Below are 20,667 nucleotides of genomic sequence, written 5' to 3'. Positions count from 1 at the left end.
AAACGGGCAGAGCTTCTGAGAAACACTGGTGGACATTTTGGCAGTGTTTTCTGACACAAAAGGTACCCGACAGTTTATAATGGAAAGGAGGAAGAAGAGAAGGCGGCAGAGGAAGAGTACCCAGGTATTGCAGACTCGAGCTGGCTGGCACCTCTCAGTACACTCTGTACAGCCTCTGATGCCCTCTATATAGATCAGTGCTTTTGGAGCAGGGCCAAAAGCACAGCCTGGTGGGATCACATTGTCACGCAAACTTGGGGTGATCAGCAGTAGGTCCAGAACTTTCGTATGGGGGGGGGGAGAGGAGGGAGAGGGAGAAGCTACATTTCTGGAGCTTTGTGAGCAGCTTGTCCCAACCTTCCACCATGAAGACACATGCATAAGGCCACCCTTGCCAGCCCAGAAGCAGGTTGCTATAGCCATCTGGAAGCTGGCTACCCCAGATTACTACAGGTCCATCGCAACCCACTTTGGTTTTGGAAAGTTAACTGTGGGTAAAGTGGTCAGAGAGGTTTCTGAGGCAACTAGGTGTGCGATTTAGCCCAAAGTAGCACTATTCCCATCAAATGATATTGTCATAATGGAGTCACTGTCCCCACTGTTATTGTGGGGGACCCTGCATGCCCCCTTTTGCCTGAGTTTATGAAACTGTACCCTGATTCCAGAGGCCCAAAAATGTTGGTGAAGACTGTGGCCATAGTCTCTTCTTAAAGCCCGCATATTATTTATTTACCATAGTAGGAACCAATAAAAAAAATTGAAAAAACCCACAAAATCCGCATACATGTCTCTCTTACCTAGTGACTTACTATCCCAATAGCAGCCTAGGCAGACCTAACTTCTTCAGACACCTAATGGGTGTCTGTCAGTCTGAAAAGCTCCAGGATGATAACCTGCACAGCTACACCCTTAAAGTGAGAGAGAAGCAGCTCTTTTTCCAGCCAGAGATTTTTTTGATCCGCTTGTTCCCAGCCTTAACCCTGCATGCCAGAACAAGTTTCATAACTTGGCTGGAGTCAGAATTTTCACTAATAGCCAGGGCATTGTCCCTTAATAACCCTCTGAGTGTTTACTGCAGAGTTGTTTATCTTGAACATTCTTCCTACTTGTTTTCCATACAGCCCCCCGCTAAACTAAAACAATACAGTCAACATCCTAACAAGCTATACACACCCAAATTACAGAGCAGCCCCACATCCACCACATATGAAATAAAAATCTGACTCATTGTTTAGTTGAAACTCTGGTTCCCCAATGCAAAAGCCAAACAAAAAGGTCTTTGCAAAGAGGATCAATGTATTGGATGAGGGGCTGTAATCCTCCTTCCCAACCTGTAGGTAGGGCATGGGGCACCTGTACATCTGCACCACAATCATCAGATTCCATAGCATGTACAGTTAGCAGAAGGCTATTCCCCCTTATCTGAGTTTGTAGCCAATGGATTGGTGTTTGTGAATGCACTGGGGATACTCCCACCATTCTCTTGGACATAAATCTTGGAATGTTCTCCTGTGGCCAATGGGATACGGAGGTTGCAGAATTCTTATCCCTGCACTACACAGTCTCTATACTTCCCCACAGAAGTGAATGATGTTTCCACTGTATTTTTGACCTGACCATATACGGGCTCTGAGGATTTGGCAGATACACAGTTATAAAAATACAGCTTTTACCTATCAATTACGACAAGATATTTCTTTCCTTCTTTGATTTGAAGGGTGGAGCGGGTTTTAATTTAACTTTTGAACATGGACTTATTAGCTTTTTATGCTTCATCTTAAGTTAATTGCCTCTATGATCTAGCTTTACTGAAATAAAAGGGTGTCTCATTCATACTATATTTAAAAATAATTGGGAAGAAAGGTAAAATTTAGGAGCTGAATAAGAACATTTATGGGGAAATGGAAAAACAACTTTTTTTAAAAAGTTATATCCTTTTCTCCCCATCTTTAATGTGTTGCCTAAATAGACTGATGTTGAGATACTGTACAACCACACTATTTTGCAATTTAACAATGTCTGTTGCCAAGCACGCCTCCTGTAATTCAACTTATTACATTATTTCCTTGAGAGGGGAACCTATATTCAGTTTAAATTTGGTTAAGCATCCAAAAGATCAGATGTTTATCTAAAACTTATCTGGAAAATAGGGTGCAAATCTTTCAATCAGGCTTTTGGGGATATTTTCAGTGCTCTGTAAAGGGGCAGAAGTAGTGCCACAGGAAACAGCTTTCCCTGTGTTATTTTGTTGCTTCAATTTATTATTAATGTAATTTATAATAAAATATTTCCCACTTTCCTTCCTCCAGAGATACCTGCTAGAAAGCAAACACCAGGTTCTGATCACACTTTCTGAGGTTTAACACCACTGATTTCAGAATCAAGCGTTAAGTTATTATACTTATTTTAAAAAGGGAAAATCCACATCTTTCTATAATGAAGTGTTCCCCTTCTCACCAGCCAACTGGGATTCTCTAAAGTTCTAAAAGCTGACTGAGAAGATACTTTAAGAGTATTCCAGAACTTTAGGGAATCCTGAATGGTTGGTAATGATTTTTGATTGCTTTTAAGCAATTGAGAATTTTTTTAAGGAAACTTCTTTAAGAAGTTTCTTTCAGATCTGATTGGTCAGGGGAATTTTTTTGATATATTTGTGTTGCAGCAGCTAAAATTTCCTTTGCTTAGGTTAGTTAAAAACAACCTGTTTGTAAAACTACATACACAAAAGGTCTCCGTTCTAAATGTCCTTTAAGAGCATTAGGTCTCATGCCAGCACACACACACACACAATTTTAACTGCATATTGGAAAAGTCATTATTTGTGAGCTATGTTTCCTCAAGTAACATTGGTAAAACACCTAAAATTCCCTCTATTTAAGCCAATGTAAGCCTGTGAAATTTTTAAATTTTATGCAGCATTTATAGAGACTTCCTAGTGTTGAAAACAATATGTAAAAACCTTTATACATGCCAGAAGTATTGTATACTGTACATATTTTTAATATTGAAAATGGAAAAAACAAGGTCAGTCACATTTGCCTTCAGGCTAGATTCACAGGAGGATTTAGAGATTAAGGTGGGAATTGGATGCCTAAATCCAACATTTAGGCACCCAGTTGCTCAGCTGCCACCTAACCCTGGAGGCACCTAGTTTTCAACCATTAAAAAGTCTCCAAGGGGCTTAAGTTTCTTCCAGTAAGCATGCCACAGTGGTCTCTGTCTCGGGGCCTGTGTGACACACTCATGCTCCAGTGGGATCCTCAAATGAGTTGTTACCCTGCCTCTCTCACCTGAGGGACTAATCTGGTAGGTAGGCTCAGAGCTTGTCTACACACACAAAATTAGGTGGAGGGGAAGGCAGTGGTGGCCTCCTTACAACCTTTAGTCTAGTTGTTAGGGAACTCAGGTTCAATTCCCCACTCTGCCTATTGCAGAAAAGGGATAGGAACATGGGTCTTCTACCTCTTGGTGTTATACTCCAACGACTGGACAATGGGATATTCCTATGGGGGGTTTCCCTCAATCTTTCCTATTTAAACTATTCCACAGCATAAACAATGAAATGTGCATTGGACCAGAGTGAGCATGAGAGTGATTCTCGTCCAGGGGTACAGCAATCACCTGAGAGTGAGAGATCCAAGTGCAAATTCTTTCTGTACATCACCTCTCTACTGAGTGCTTCCTATTGGCTAGCTTACGAAGCTCCCTCAGCATGCTGGATCTCACTCATAAGAATGGCCATACTGGGTCAGACCAAAGGTGCATCTAGCCCAGTATCCTCTCTTCCAACAGTGGCCAATGCCAGGTGCCCCAGAGGGAACGAACAGATAATCAAGTGATCTATTCACTGTAGCTCGTTCCCAACTTCTGGCAAACAGAGGCTAGGGACACCATCCTGACTAATGGCCACTGAGGTGAATAACTCTTCCTTGCATTGTATAGGGAATCCAGGTGTCTAACTCAGGGCTGCAAAATCCACTGTGTGGTAGGGTGCTTAAAAGTTACATGTTGTAACACTCTGCCTGTGTGGATCTAGCTCTTTCAAATGTGGACCTTGACTCTGCGAACACTAACATACATGCTTAACTATACTCATGTGAGTAGTCCCTTTGAGATTAAATAGTGTACAGTCTACTTATGGTACCTATATGGCCACCATCACTGCAGTTTGAGCACCTCAATCTTTAATGTATGTATCTGCACAATACCTCAATTCACTGATCTGGAACAAAGGGCAGAGAAAGGCCAAGGTGTCACAAAGTCTATGGTACAGCAGAAGACTTGTATGCTGGTCTCCTATGTTTTAGGCTACTGCCTTAACAGTGGAATGTCCTTCTCTAAAGTGATTTCGGTGGGACTTCTCATGTGAAGAAAGTTATGCACATATGGAAGTGTTTCCAGGATCTGAGCATTGGAACCAATGGCATCTTGCATTTACACTAGTCACCCAGAAAACAATAGAATGCCTTGGCACTTAATATGTACCATGCATGTATCAGAGGGGTAACCATGTTAGTCTGTATCCACAAAAACAATTAGTCTAGTGACACCTTAAATAGTAACAGATTTGGGCATAAGCTTTTGTGGGTAAACACCCCCAGTTTATCACAGATAAATAGCTCAAATTCTCACCTAGATTTTTTTTTAAACCCACAATAATCCTTGAATTTCAGGCAGAAATTTTCCTTTTACGTTTTTGTTTTTAAAAAGTGGGTCATCAAATGCAATCACTGTAGCTAAATACGCAAGCAAAACCATAAAACTACAAGTCCAAATGATTCTAGGCTCCAGATTTTAACTACAGAAAGTGACCAAGAGTTAAAAAACTGCCATCCAAGACAGAATAGCTGTAGGAACACAATAGCTGTCCAGTATGTTAGGTCTAATGCCAAAATTTATCCACACACTGTTAAAAAGTGTGTTTAATTGAAACTTATTTTCCCACAGTACCCTGCAAATCATGAAAACCTTTTTACAACTAACAGATTAATGAAAAACACTATGGATTGAAGTCCAAATCGAAAGTGATACATTTAAGATAACATTGGATTTATTTACCTTGTTGGACTTTGCTGCACTCACTTGTTATTTTGGTTCTGATGCTGCCACCTGTATGCATGCTAAGTAGAACCTTAGTCATGCAAGTCATCCTGGGGAAAGAGACCACTCAGCCTGACTTAGCTTCCCAAGTATCAACTAGAACAGTGTTTCCCAAACTTGGGACTCCGCTTGTTCAGGGAAAGCCCCTGGTGAGCCTGGCCAGTTTGTTTACCTGCTGCATCCGCAGGTTCTGCCGATCGTGCCTCCCACTGGCCGCAGTTCACTGTGCCTGGCCAATGAGGGCTGCAGGAAGCGGCGGCTAGTACGTGCCTTGGCCCACGCCACTTCCCGCAGCCCCCACTGGCCGAGCATAGTGAACTGTGTCCAGTGCGAGCCGCAGTCGGCCAAACCCAGGGATGCCGCAGGTAAAAAACCTGCCCGGCCGGCCAGGGGCTTTCCCTGAACAAGCGGTGTCCCAAGTTTGGGAAACATGGAACTAGAGCAATGTAAAAAACACCTTCAATTTACAAATACTTGGAAGATGAAGGGGTAATCACTAGCAGCCAGCATGGCTTTATCAAGAACTAGTCATGCCAAACCAGCTTGATTTCCTTCTTTGACTAGGTAACTGATTTGGTGGATAGGGGGAATAGGGTGGACATAACATTGTTCATAGAATGAGTTTTCTTACCACCGATGGAATTACTAGCTAGACATGCTGCCATAATAAAAATGCCTTAGGCCTGTGCTTCGTTTATATCTAGCCTAACAAACAGTCAGGAATCTGGTCTGCAAAGTTATTATGTGTGGTTTTTTTATATATATAAAAATATACTTCTCTTAGAGATGGAATTGGTACTAGCCAGATATGAGGAAACAAGACTTGAGCTCACACAAACACAACAAGAGAAGCCTGAGGTCTAATTGGCAGCCAGGGAAATTTTGCTTACATGATCAAATAATGCTATGCTTTCCATTTAGAGATGAAATTATTGCTATTGGAGCTTATACCATAGAAAAAAGAAAAATAACTTCATGTAGATAGACAGGAATGTAGGCACTAACAGAAGGTAGTGATTTGTAGGACTACTTATATAAATATGTATTTGTGTGTTTGTTATCGTCAGAGGCACTTTGCTGAATAAGATCAAAAGATATTATGGAGATCAGAACCTTAATACTCAAAACAATTCACATCGTGGCTGTCATCCTTTATCATGTGGAAAAGGCTCAGCCATTCAAATATTTAGAAGATCCACGACATGCTTTTTCACAGAGTCATCTTTTGAAACAAACCTGAAATGAACCAATGAAATTCACCCTCTCCAGCTTCTGATCTACCCCCCACCCCACCCCCCCCCCGCCCGAAGAAAAAGATCAGTAAAAGGGTCACAGGTTGAAAATAAATTCAGACAAATCCCCGCTTGTTCAAATTGTGAACAAACCTGAAACACAGTCAGTTTTACAGCTGTCATTCCATGCTACTCCAGTGACACCTATCCTGTTTTCTAATCCTCTGCACATGAACTACTCATCTCAGGTGAATGCCACATGGAAACTGACTAGCAGAAGCCAAAGAATGGTTTATTAATTTACATCCACTTTGGCATAACTTCCTAAACCTCTCTGAATACTGTTTGCTCTTCTTTGGAAACATACTGAAAGTCTTGGGTGTGCTCTTCAGTGTGTTTTCTGTGAATGCTGAAATTGCATTCAGTGAAAATCAAACAGGTTTTATTCCCTCCCCATCTGAGCTTACAAATGCACCACTTGTCAAGCTGATTTTTCTCCTCCACCACCACCAGTTACTCTAACAATCCTCAGGTATTAGCCTCTGGACATTTTAAAGAGTTATGATTCTCAACTTGTAACCCTATCAATCTAAATTCAGACCAGGTGTGAAAGAATTCCCAATAATGGGAATGACAGCCATTTTCTCCAGGACTGAATTTGGCCCTATATAAGGAATCTTCTGTTAAGCAAAAGCACAAAATAAAAAACAACCCTCAAGATCTAAGTTAAAGAGCTAGCTTCAGTGCCTACTAAGTCAATGGGAATCTTTCCATTAATTTCAATGGACATTGGATCAAGCCCCAAATGAGCAGGACTATTACATTACATATGGTACCAGGACTGAATTTTACAACAATATTGCAAGTGTATTCTCTCCGTATAGCCATGAGCACTTTAACATCATGTATAACCAAATCTGCCAAACAATACATATAAAAAAAGTATTTCCAAAAAAAGGGAGGAAGTTTTGTTCTTCACACTTCATTACGAAAGAAACAAAACATGCAGTATATTAGTATTTGCACACACTTAGAACTTGGTATTCATTATGCAACACATTTGTTGCAATTCTGTAACCCTTAGATACAATTTTTTAAACAATTTTTTAAAAAAAATTCTCAGTATGTTTATTTTGCATCTAGGAAAGAATGTGCACCCTCTCTAAGGGATAAACTAACACTTAAAAATTCCCAGAATTTGTAACCCAGGATGTGCAGCCTCACCCATTAGGGATGTGTTTTTATTAAGCGTTAGAGAGTCTGGTACTATCTTATTGAGATATTAATGACCAAATTCTTACCACTTCAATTTTATCTTCTAAAATCATGTTGCTGCTGATTAAACTATTTCCATGACTTTTTAAATGAAAAACCAGAACAAATGAGTCTAAGTTTCCTTGAACATGGGGATTAGCATCACTCCGAGTTTTTTGGACTCTGAAAAAGATTAAATACAATTTTAGTTGCTGTTTTAATCCTGTATGATTTTAGTGAGCTAGGCTTCATGAAGTCTGGTCTCTATTTCAATGGATGCCAGCACAAAATTTGTAGTCACATTTGTGTCACCTGCAAATTAATTCAAAGTGCAAAATCAGAGTACTTGCATCTTTGGAACTTGATTTGCATCCACAAGTAGTTAGAGCACAAGTTTTATGCCCACAATTCAACTGTGGGGACAAACATTTAAATCCTAATTTTGGGCCACAAGTTTACAATTTAAAACTGAAGGGGACTATTTTAAAGTGCCTAGGATACTTTGAAAGTTGCCAACTTGAAAGCTGGCAACCATTTCACTAAAGCCTTAGCCTTCATATCTAGCAACCCTCAAACCTGCCACTATGACACAATCAAAATGCATGACCACCAAAATGTGGAACACCTGTTTTGTTGTGCATAATTGGCAGAAAGCAGTTTTTGGTTTCAAACAGGTTTGAAACCAATGTGAAAATAAATACATTTTGAAAAGAAAACCGGAAAACCAGAAATTCCATCGTGTGTAACCACAAAGTTCCCCCAACTGGGACATTATTAGGGTTTGAACCCAAGACTGTCAAAGCCCCAGCACAAACCTCTCCCACTTGAGCTAAAGGTAGCTTAAATGGCTTTTCAAAGTACTTTTGGATACCCTGAACATGAAATAGAACAGAACTTAATTTTATATATCCTATTACTGAATATATGGGGGGGGGGGCATGGATCAGCATTCATGTCACACTCCCTGTCAGTACCCTGCCTGAGCCAGAGAAGCTCATGATCTGACCAGTGGACCAAATTCAGTGATGAATCCTGGTCACGTCACCTAAGGCATAATTTCACATAAGCTAATGCATTCTGTCTTGTTACCAGATGACTATTTACTGACTCCTTAAAAACAACCATATATGAATGTTACCAGCAGTGCTAGGCAGTCTTCCCATCCGTTACCCCTACAGCGCCACTTCCCCAGTGGCTGTGGTAGGGGAACCCAGGCCCACCCCCTACAGATTCCAGCACAGGGACCTGCTAATCCACAGCCAACACCTGTTCCATTCTGGACCTTACTGCCTTTTCCTGAGCCTTTCCTAAATTTCTGGCTCCCTCACTTCCTCTAGGTTTCCCAGAGCCAGAACTCCCTCCTCCCAGGGAGTAACAGTAGGCTATTTGGCTCTGTAGCCCCAAAACACACCTTCCTTCTCCCAGGGAGCGGTGGCAGACTACTTCCCCTGCAGCCTCATCTCTGCTATCAGGTCTCTGGCTTTACAGAAACCCTGCCTGTTCCTGCACAGGTGAACTTCCCCTAATTAAGACTTTCCTCTTAATTCTCAGAACTTGCAGCCTAGTAGGTTAATAGGGCCATCTGGCCTCCGTTAACACCTTCAGAGCAAGTGTGGGGTGAACAGCCCATCACACACAGTCCCACTTAAGCTCTACTTTGCAGTGGTTTATAGACTTTGTGCAAAGGAGTGCATATCTCTGCCATTTCCCAGATAGGGAATGTCATATCCCATTCAATATGTGAACATAATGCTGTGCACATAATAAATATTGGGTGGAAAGGCCATGGAGACCTCCTGGAAAACTACAGATACATGCTTTCAGAAATGATTCTGCTTAAATATTCTCTATTTTTATTCTCGTTTTCCTATCATTGATATGCAGGGGCAGGTGATTTTGAGCTATAAAGTCAAGATTCAGCTAAAGACTTCCCTAAAGTTTGGGAGTGCTTTGATTTAGGGTTTTATTTGGACCCATTTCTAATATATAAAAATATTATGCACTTTTGTTTTGAGATTCTCAGATGAGAACTACAATTTACAAATATTAATGAATTAGCCCTCAGAGTATTATTAGCCACATTTTACTTCTGGGGAAACCGAGGTACAGAGACATGAGCAGACTTGTCCAGGACATTGTGGCAAAGTTGGAGAGGGAACTCAGAAGTCCTAGCCCTGAACCACAAGTTCTTGCAATATTAGTGACAATCACAGCACACAGACAGAACCTTTGTAGCTAAGTATTTCATCTGCTCTTAATGCTTATCCCCCACTTCATGATAGAACTATGCTGGCAAGGCAACAAACCCTTATCCCAGCAAGCAAACAGATCATTCAGGTTTCTGGTGAGATACAAGTTGCAGAAGACTAGCTTTTAGATAGCAAGTATTGCATGCAGCAATGGAAGAAGATGTATTCAATTGAGTATGACAGGAAATGACAGTTCTATAATCTATTGATCAAGGAAGGTTGACATCAATCCAGAATTAGCTAAGCCAAAGAACAAGATAATAAAGTAGCCATCTTGAGACTGGGGAAGCTAATGGCTGTTCAGTTTAAACAGTTATTCGGTTTATTTGAGACAATACATGGGATAGACATATTCCTACTGCAAACTTCCAGCTGGATGACCCTGTCCTGTTACAGGTTCCCTAGTAAGAATCTGTAAACACAATTAAATGTGAAAAATCTATTAGGAAGTGACTAAGGACATAATTCAGGGAATACTGAAGGAGGCCCGATATCACAACAAATTGCCACATCTCTTGCACCAAAAGGAATACCACAACTAAACATCTGACTTGGAGGACTTGCTAAGAAACTGCTTACAAGCTTGCAGTAGAGAAGTACTCCTACATAGGGCAGATTCAAATGGGACTAAAACTGGTAGGGTATTTAGCAGAGAAAGTTTCATTTGACTTTGTACTTCTTAGTAAAAGAGATGAAGTATTCCAGGGGTAAATCGACCTAGAATTATGCTACTCCAGCTACATGAATAATGTAGCTAAAGTTGATGTAGCCTAGGTAGACTTGTTCCAGTGTCTTCACAGTGCTAAGTCAACAGGAGACTCTCTCTGGTTGACTTCCCTTACTCTTCTTGGAGAGCTGGAGTATTGGGGTTGACCAGAGAGCGCTCTGCCATTGATTTAATGGGCCTTCACTAGACCTGCAGCAGCATCTATCTCCTCATAATGGAGGCCAGCCCTCAGGTTGTAAAAACGTAGATTTTATGCTTGAATCTGCCTCCCTCATATGACATGGTTCTTCATAGTTATTTTGTAACAAATTATGTCACACAAATCTAATGCATAGAGCCCTTTGTCATTTTATCACCCACAATCAGCAGCATTACACACATTGTTAAAGTGTATAACAATAGACCTCACTAGGCCAATCATTCCCACTAGCGAGGTGTTAGAATATGAAACCACTAACAAACATCAAGCTATACGGAATAGAAGAGGACTTCAAGCCTATTAATTCAAGCACATTCACAGCAAAGGCAATAAGCTCTGCCTAGATTCAGCATGTTTTGAAAGTTTGAATAAAGACAATCACCTAATGGGCAGAAAAATTCAGCCTAAAAAGTGAAAGGTTTAGAAAGTTATAGCAACTAAAAAAAATAACCTTTAGAATAGAAGTGCTTGGCCCATTTTAAGTGACAGCTATACATAGTATGTGCGCCAGCTACAGACCGATAATCATTAGGGGGCACTGAAGTCAATGGAACAATGACAATTTACACCAACTGCAGAACTGTCCCAGGGACTGTCAATTAAAAACTAAATGCAAAACTGAAAATTCTAGAGATACTTAAGCACATGCCCAACAGTAAGCACATGAATAAAAAAATTCATCCTGGAAAACAAATTGATTTTATATTTGAATGGCATCAAAAATATTTAAGATCCCTTTTGTAAAGTTCTCTCACTTTTGGAAAAGTCAAAAAAGCTATCACCATTTTCTTAAGAGCTACCTGAATTATTGTCAAAGTCTTTATACAGCAAATAAATATTTACAACAGCAATATATAGAAATATACTCCAATGTATGGGCCTTTACTATCTGTAAATGCAGTTACTGCTTTTCTTCTTTATTTCACGCTAAGGATATGGTACAGTTACAACCAACTTAATCAAAAGAATGATTTCATATATTCTTTTGTCTTAAAAAATAAACTCAATCTCAGCTGTTTTCATGTATGGTCCATTGAAGTACAAACATTGGTGAGAATTCATATGTCTCAGCGTTTTTGTTTTGGTCAGATGTGTCTAATCTCACAGTTTGTTGCTTTGAAGTTTACACTATGATTTTATGGAATCCAAAGACTGATTTTGTAGCAGCATGCAGCCAAGCATGCCAGTTTAGATAAGTATACCTTATTTTAATCAACACTTATTAGGTTTGCCTTTCATTCAACAAGTCATCTGCACTGATTTATGTTCTGTCAATGGATAGCACCATATATAAATCACTATTAAAAGGACTGTATCAAATTAAAAACAAAAACAAAAAACCACACCCACACAATAATCCTGCCTTACAACCAAAACAAACCAGCAGTAGAAAACCTCCAGTTGTAGTTAAATATCAGAGATAGGGAAAAAACAGCCAAAGCATGCCTCAAACTGGATTCTCACCCGTTACTGACTGGGTTGAAAACATTTCACATTTTGTGCTCAGTAAAATAAAGCATTTTGCTGTTTATTACCACAAATGAAACTGGCACCATAACCTTTAAGTGGCCCCCGAAGCTGAATAGGAATCATTTCCTGTTTTTTTTTGCAAAGGAAGATGCCTTCAGATTTGGTCAAATGATAAATTTGGAACAGGAGGCCTCCTTTAATTCTAGCAATCCTATCCCTCCCACTGGGCTTTCCTAGAGGTGACAGAGTTGAAACTCCCAGGTTTTATTTTCAGAACATGGTCATTTCTCATTTTGATATTTTATGAGTTTTCACTAGTGCTCTAACAATCTCAGGGTTTAACTCCTACACATGTGTAGGAATATTATTCTATTGTAATCTCAACTCACCCATCTCTACTGTAATTCCTGCCCTTTGCCACCTGGTAAGACCAACAGAGACAGTGGGGTCCTCTAGATTTCACGAGCCAAGAGAAAGCTGAAAATGAGAACTGAAAAGCCACACCCACAAAAAATTCCTGTAATTCGATTGATATTCAGTGGGTGATGACTCAATGTTGGTCGGTCCCCATGGCTCTATTGCCTCTTAGCAAAGCACAGAATACAGCTGGATAAGTAAGCCCTAAATATTGCATGGGGAGAAGATGTGCATTTTTTGCTGTTTTTAATTTTGTTCTTTCCAGTTGTTCTGAGTCATAGTATTAGTGGTGGCAACAACTAAAAAAAAAAATCATTGTGCTCAAACATTTCAGATTAGTTTGTGGCAAATATGCATTTTCACTGCAAAAAGGTGTCAACAAAACACAGCCCAGTCCTTAGTTCTCCTCATTAATCCAAATGTCCTGGTTGGAGGCACTGAGAAAGAGTGAGGGGACGAGTGAATGGAATTCAGGAGATTAAGTTATCAGGGAGTTAAAAAAAAAATGGTAGGAGCTTCAAATATTTTGTTCCACTCACTCCAGCAGACAATGCAAAGCTTACTCTGAAAAAATATTGGAACCAGTTGTAGGGGTAACTAAGTCATGTAGTAAGTATGTATGCACGCAAAGTTAACCAAATAGTTATTTAAGGTCAAATACTCCTACTTGTGGGTTATTCTCAAACAAAAATTGGGGGGCAGGAAGGGGAGAGAAAATGGAGGAAAAAAAATCAATGAGTTTCAATTAACTGAATTTCATTGTAGTTCTCTCTCTGGAAGCAGTTTCCCCATAAGCATTCCTGAAGAAGTTACCAGTTCCATCTGCAAACTCATAGTTGCCCTGTGTTCCAGTGGCGAACACTCTGCTCTCCAATGGTCCCCAAACTCATCTAGCTCCCGTGAATCGCATGTCCAACAGGGACAATGTTGAAGGAGGCTTTCCTGAACACGGCTGCTCCTGGAGCCTCAGCCTGGAGGGGGTGACTCTGTATGATGGGGGAAGAATCTGGGAGAGATTTTTCAGCCTCCTCCTGCCCTTCCCTCTTCCCCCAACCCACTCCCTCACTCACTCCCTGCATCCAAGTTCCCTCTCTTGGGGACAAAGAGGAGCATGCTGTGAAGGCAGCACAGTCCATCTCTACACTCCTCTAGTCTGCGCTCCTAGGTACAGACTTCCCTCTGCTCGTGGAAGTGAATGGGAGAAGATAAGCTTATGTCTCATTGCATGTATTTCTAATGTGTCCATCACTGCAGTATCAGGTTTCCATTCATACGAAGAAAGAAAATATTACACTTTCCTAGGCTTCAGTGGCCAGCTCTAATACATATTTACAGCAGCTGCTTTCAGATGGTCATCACTACCCCTAACAGAAATACTTCTGGGAATCATTCAGCCACTGACTGGCTGGCACAATAAAGTCATTCCCAGAAAAACTGTCTCATGCCCTAGTGTGGGTATGCTGACATCATCCTGAGAATAATGACTAGACACAGGCTAACCAGTTGATTGCTTATCCAAACTGCACCTCTGATCCTATGGAATGGCACAATACAGATGTCAGCAAGTCCACAACAATGCATGGATTAATTACCCTCTAACACTGGGAGAGTCCAATAGCATATAGATAATTAAATTTGGCGCCTCCAGGGCAGGGTAACCTTTAAAAAAAAATAGATGATCAATGTTAGTTCCCATCTAGACATAATGAATAATTCATTAGGTCAAAGCAGTTATACAACTGCAACCCCATGATAGAAACTTTTTTATTTCTTCAAACACTGAATAATTACACTGACTTTCTAGGGCAAACTCCAGAGCGTACCAGTGTTACTGGCTTACTTAGCAATAGCGTTTCTGACTTGAAAGGCAGGGTATGAATTAACTTCCACTTTGATATAGCTCTGCAAAAGTAAAAATACATTCTTATTCTAATAAATCCACGTATTAATTTATTCAACAAGATATTTTTAATGCAATAAGGGATCTGCATGAAATAGTTTTCTTGGAAATTATACAATTAGAATCATAGAATATCAGGGTTGGAAGGGACCCCAGAAGGTCATCTAGTCCAACCCCTGCTCAAAGCAGGACCAATTCCCAGTTAAATCATCCCAGCCAGGGCTTTGTCAAGCCTGACCTTAAAAACTTCTAAGGAAGGAGATTCTACCACCTCCCTAGGTAACTCATTCCAGTGTTTCACCACCCTCTTAGTGAAAAAGTTTTTCCTAATATCCAATCGAAACCTCCCCCACTGCAACTTGAGACCATTACTCCTTGTCCTGTCCTCTTCTACCACTAAGAATAGTCTAGAACCATCCTCTCTGGAACCACCTCTCAGGTAGTTGAAAGCAGCTATCAAATCCCCCCTCATTCTTCTCTTCTGCAGGCTAAACAATCCCAGCTCCCTCAGCCTCTCCTCATAATTCAGGCGTTTGAGGTGGGTTAAGTCTTACAAAAGAGATAATTAAAGACTATGCAAGATTCCCAGCTCATATAGATGTACCTATGCTCACTCTGCTTGACCTAGCTGGGGGGATGGCTTGGGCTAGCCACTCAAGTACTTACCCCAGCTAGGCAGGTACCCTCTTGAGACAGCTAGCCCTATCTGCTGCTCATGCTACGCAACTGCTGTCAGTACGCTAGCGTGAGTGGAGCTAGTGTGGGTACATATATGTGAACTAAGAATCACATCCCGGCTCCAAGTGTAGACATAGCCAAAGGCCTGAAGCCTGGTATAGTAAAAAATATTGCACCACAAAAGCCATATTTAATTATTACATACCAGGTTTGACCTTTGTACACAAATACTTTCACAGAGACAGCATGGTATCCAGTAATGGAAGATGCTGTACACGTGACTAAAATTGTAGAATAAAACAGTAAGATATTGTATTGCTGGAGAAATAGGATATGATCATATAATCAAAGGGTGTATCAATACACACACACACACACGAAAAGTTAAGGTTGCATGGGTAACCTTGGCTTTTGTCGTTTCCAAACTACATGTGGAAACTAGAGCAGGCCAGGAGGGCTGGTGTAAGTAGTAAGTGGCCTTACTGCAGCTACAGGACAGCATATTCTCAGATCTCTCCTGATCCCTGCCAGCCTCATGGGGCTGAAGCCCTGACTTATATCCCACAGCTAGGAATCAGATCCAGTCAGTAGGTTATGCTCAATTGATTTCCAACACCTGTGTGCTGGGCTTCCCTCCAGAACAGGTGTTAAGGCTGATTCCCCACTCTGGGGCTTCAAGTGCAGAAGGTGGGGGCCCGCAAGGATTATAAAAATTAATACTGGCCACTCTAGGTTTGTATTAAACTCACAATGTTACAGTTTCTCTCTCACCTTGGACACGTAGATATTGCCACCACCCAAATTCAAAAAACCCCATTGAAATCAGAAAGGCACACTTGGGAATTCCTTCCTGTGGGGTACCCTCAAGCCCTTTCATCCCCTGTGTGGGGAAGAGCTATGAAAGAAGAACAAAGGAAATCAGCAGTTGCCACCAGCTAATTAAACAACATGTGCACAAACCTCTTAGGACACCAAAAAATCCAATCCTGTTCTTAAAAAGGTAAATTAAAAAACTAAAAAGAAAGAAAATACATCTGAACTTCGGCTTTTGCTAGATTTAAAAAACCCACTTACAAAATTTAATCAAGAATAACCTTCTTGAGGTCCAGCTTAAAGGTTACAAGCAAAACAAAAAACGTTTGGGGTTAGCACAGAGGAGTCCACAAGCCAATAAGAAATAAAAGAAATAACCATAATTGTGTCTTCTAGACAGTCCCTTATTGCTTTCATATTTGGGGTTTCAGATAAGTAGGGTTGAGCTATGATTTGATGCTCTCTCATACCTGGTTTTAAAACTATGCTGTAAAAAGCTTCAGCCCTGTCCTGTCCTCTCTCTCCAGGCAACAACAGACAAAGGGAAAATCCCCCCCCCCTCCATTTTAAGAAGTTCCAGCCCTCCCATTGGCTCTTTTGACCAGGTGCCCACTCCTTTCCTTTTACCTGTGGGCTTGTTAACCCTTTGCAGGTAAAGCAAATAGAGAACAGCACCAAGAGAGATTTTGTAGTTAACTGGCAGGCTGGGTGTCCACAAAAGGAAGCTACCCCCCTCTCTCATTTAATCACAACAGGACCCGTTGCTCCCTAACCCCTGCCAACCACTTAAAGGTGCAGACTTCCCTGTTACCAGAGGATATAAGAATAAACTCAGGCCCAGGGGTGTCAGGCAGACTTCTACTCAGGGGGCTAGCCCTTGCTGAGGATCTGTGCCACAAAGTCCACACATGATTCCAGCTGCAGTGTAGACATTGTTTTAAGACTATGTCCCCAAACTTTTCAGGGTCACACACGCCCACACTTACACCTGTCCATGTCCCCCCAACAAGGGCCACAGCTTGTGGGGGGAAGAGGCAGAAACACAAATGGGGAAGGGTCAAGGCTGCAGCCAGATGGCACTCCCTCCCAGCCCCCTTGGGGGCTGGCACAGCCTGCATCATGCTCCCCCAAAATATTTCTCCACACACTCCCTAAGGGGGCACACTCCACAGCATGGGGACCTCTGCCTTAAAGTCAACTATACACATGAACAAGTTCTTGTTATATCTTTCATTTCTTATTAGAGGATTTTTCTATGTCGGTGGCTTTTCTCTAAAGTTCTTTCCAGTATTGTGTTGGGATTACAATCCCTAGATCAGCCATGTCATAGGGTGCACTCACCACAGTGGCACCTCCTGCTGGCCATCCTGGGGATCAGCTCTGGCAACTTGCACTCTCCCTCGGGTATTATCTTCTCCTGCTTCCTCTCTGTGGCTTGGCCCTCTGATCTGGTCACTAAAGTCCTTCCTTTCTGGGCAATTCACAATCTTTCCAGACTTGTGGTCTGGCTGGTGCCTCCAACATCCTTGCTGCTCCACAGTGGCTGGTAGAGGATGGGCCTGGGTTACCAGCCCAGGGACCCTATAACAAGCAGCAACAGTCCCTGTATTGTCCTACCTCTTGTTGTTATTTCCCAGACCTTCTTCCTACATCTCTGGCTCCCTCTCCTCTCTGTGTTTGCCAACCTCCAACTCCCTCCACTCAGGAAACAACTACAGTCTTTCCCAGCAGTAGCCTTGACTCGGTTGTAGCTACCTGGCCTTGAACAAGCCCTGCCTGTCCTTAATTAGCTGCCTCCCTCCAGCCTAAATCTCCTTTACTTGCAGTCTAATTAGCTGATTGGGCCCACATGGCCTAATTCAGCTCTTGCAAGGCTAATGTGTGGAGTCCACCCATCACAAGCCTCATATGACATGCTCCACTGAATGTTTGCTATTTTTCCTCCCCCAGCTTTTCTTTTTAAAAAAAACACAACATATACTCTGAATTTCTGAAAAAGCAGCAGCAGCAGTACTAATTACTCCCATTGCCGCTTTTTGCTCTACTGAAGCCTTTTCAGTTTGCCTGTTTCATTTTTAAACAGGAACATGCAGATTCTGATTCATACCATAGTTAAATCCATTTTTCTTGAGTTTTAACTCTTAGTTCTCCTTCCTTCTCATGTGACTTTTTAAGGTATATTAGGAAGGGAGACACATTATTGGGGAGATGCTTTTTTCAAGCATTAAAATATCTGCTCTTCAAGAACTAGTCCTTACTGTAGATTGCAAACACACACCCATCCCTTCCACATACGTTCCTTTTGAGCAGTTCTGCATTCATAATTCCTATGTTACTTTCCTAATACCTACTCAATACATCCTGGTCTTTCCTATGTGTATCCAGTCTAGGTTCAGATTTTAATACAAAACTCAAAAAAAGGAAAATATTCAGTCTGTAAAGTTGTGTACTGTGTGTACATCTGCTTTTTTGGAGCTGGTATCTTTGCAGAGCAGTTATAAACTGGGAATAGAAAATGGCCCCCATTGTCCAAAATTGGGTGTGGGGAAATGAATTACATGTATATAATGTTCCAGTCCTGCAAACATTTACACAAGGATTTAAAATTAAGCCGTTAAATTGAATTAGCAGGATCAAGCCCATGCTTTGTAAAAAGTACAAAGTAATATTTAGCAACATACTTTGTGCCATGTTAGGTTCCCATTTTTATACATTTTTTTTGAAAAAGTACATACCAACAACAACAAAATAGAAAGGTATGGTGTGATTATTACTTCCATCAATTGCCACTGAGTCTTATATCTGTCAGTTATGTCTTGTTCCTAATTAGCTTGTAAATTCTTCAGGGCAAGGACTTAGTTTTATTTATGTTTATTCCATGCCCACTACAATGGAGCCCTGATTCTGATGGGGCCTCTGGACACTTCCATAATACAAATAATAAAGAATAGTAGTAAAACCTCTGACTTTGCAAGCATAGTAATATTTATATCAATATAATTTCAGTTTTTCATCTCATTAGTGGAACTGGTTAAACTACTCATTTTGATAGAAAAATCTATTTCAGATTTACTTCATACTTTGGTTAGAGAATTGTTTGTGAACAAATCCTTATTTTTGCAAATACTTTCATTATATCTATAAGCATTTATCAAAACCTTTCGATAAATAATTTTCAATTTTCAGCCTATGCGCTGTCCATGAGTTGTTCCTTTCAGCTAGTGTTTATGTTGCGTGAATGGTCACATAGTATTATTTTTTGCTCTATGATTGGATGATTGAAACTTATTAAACAGAACAACATATTTGAAAAATTCTGAATTTTCAATGAACAAACATTTTCAGTTAAATTCATGAAACTTTTGGATTCACAAACATTTTCATGAATACATAGTAGTGGTCTGAATGCTGGCAAATACTATGACCTCATGAATCAGAGCAAACTGAATTCAGTGCTTTTATGTATGAAAATACATGTCAGTTGTTTTTACAATCTGCTTAGTTTTGCTAATGAATGTGTAACTCATATGTACACATGCATAGTCCATGTATGTTCTTTTTACTCAAACCTGGCTGGCATCGTGCAGTTTCTGGTGGATAAATGAGAACATTCACATATGGTAGGAGAGAGCTAAATTAATCACAAGAGAGTAAATTATATTAGAGGGGCAAAATATGTACTTCCCTCTCCAAATGAGCCATGATGTTGCAATAATTTCTTTTCCATGAAGGGGCTCTTAGGAAATTTAGTAAATAAAATAATCTTTTGGGTTTTGCCTTTTTTTTCTAAAGTTTCAAACATTTTTCTAAAAAACTTATCCCTGGCAAAACTATAATCACCCAAACTATTACAGACAATGACCTAAATTTACAGAAAGCCAAAATCCACTGTGTTCTTATTTCAAATGCAGATTATTTACCCTTTTCCAACCAAAGGAAAGATGTGCTAACCAAGGTCAAATTACTTTTATGGAATTTTCTCATGACAGCACTCCGGCAACAAACAGGGCAAAGCCACCATTCTTGCTGCACTAAAGGCTATTTTCTTTGCTCCCTGGATTCCATAACACAACAAAGTAAATTACACCCTTCAGAGGTGTCAGAAACTCATGGTCAGTGTAGTTGGTCTTGAGCAGGAGGCAAGACCAACCTCCTCTGACCTGATGCTGGTGGAGGTTGTGTCAGGGGGCATTCCATAGGTCAGGGATCAACAGAGCACCTTATGCTCCAGCTCCCTGCCTGCTTCCAAACAGTTCTGCCGCACCATTTATGCAGAGGTGGGGAGTAGGCAAGAGAGGAAGAGCTGGGGTAAAGCTAACTGTGCTGACTTCAAACCAGCCCAGCATACTCTCATATTAGAGAAATCATCTATTGTCCTTTTAAAGCCTCTTTAAGATCACTTCATGCCACTATGGTAGTATAAAGGGACTTTAATGGGGCCAAAGAACTGGTCCTATAAGAATAACTTACCTATTACCACCAATCTTCAAACAAATAGCTATGAAATCTGTGTTTCAGTATCTAATGACATTATCTAGCCAAGTGGCAGCTTGTTTCTGTAGTGAGGCAATATTACATATTATGAATGACATCTGTATGTCTAGCAATATATTATCCCAAATGGCAAA

The 20,667-nt window shown here is 40.7% G+C and overlaps 1 long non-coding RNA gene across 3 annotated transcripts in view; it reads right to left on the bottom strand.

Moving 5' to 3' along the window:
• Positions 1–17,768, bottom strand: part of LOC311519941 — a 202,270-nt gene extending 184,502 nt beyond the window's left edge. For all 3 annotated transcript variants that reach the window (XR_014711423.1, XR_014711424.1, XR_014711425.1), the window contains exon 1: positions 17,381–17,768. This is a non-coding gene — a long non-coding RNA (uncharacterized lncRNA). The remainder of the gene's footprint in view (positions 1–17,380) is intronic.
• Positions 17,769–20,667: the final 2,899 nt, after the last annotated feature.

Source organism: Lepidochelys olivacea (genome assembly GCF_965140295.1).
Source record: "Lepidochelys olivacea isolate rLepOli2 genome assembly, chromosome: 4".
NCBI classification, from domain to species: domain Eukaryota; kingdom Metazoa; phylum Chordata; order Testudines; family Cheloniidae; genus Lepidochelys; species Lepidochelys olivacea.
This window is presented reverse-complemented; position numbering and strand designations above follow the sequence as displayed.